Below are 317 nucleotides of genomic sequence, written 5' to 3'. Positions count from 1 at the left end.
GACATTTTAGGCCTGATGGGGCACTGCACTGGTTGGCCTACTTTATGGCACTTTGTGACACAATTGTTATTATAAAGAGAGAGAAAAAACACAAGATAGCAAAAAAAACATGGCCCTGCGGTGTAGAAATGGTCATTTGCATGTCCTGTAGCGTAAAAAAGAAAAGCATCTGTGTGTGTGTGTGTGTGTGTGTGTGTGTGTGTGTGTGTGTGTGTGTGTGTGTGTGTGTGTGTGAGAGAGAGAGAGAGAGAGAGAGAGAGAGAGAGAGAGAGAGAGAGAGAGAGAGAGAGAGAGAGAGAGAGACATCTGTGGAATCG

This window comes from Notolepis coatsorum (assembly GCF_963971535.1).
Source record: "Notolepis coatsorum genome assembly, chromosome: 13".
NCBI lineage: Eukaryota > Metazoa > Chordata > Actinopteri > Aulopiformes > Paralepididae > Notolepis > Notolepis coatsorum.
The sequence above is the reverse complement of the archived record's forward strand: the minus strand, read 5'-3'. Positions refer to the sequence as shown.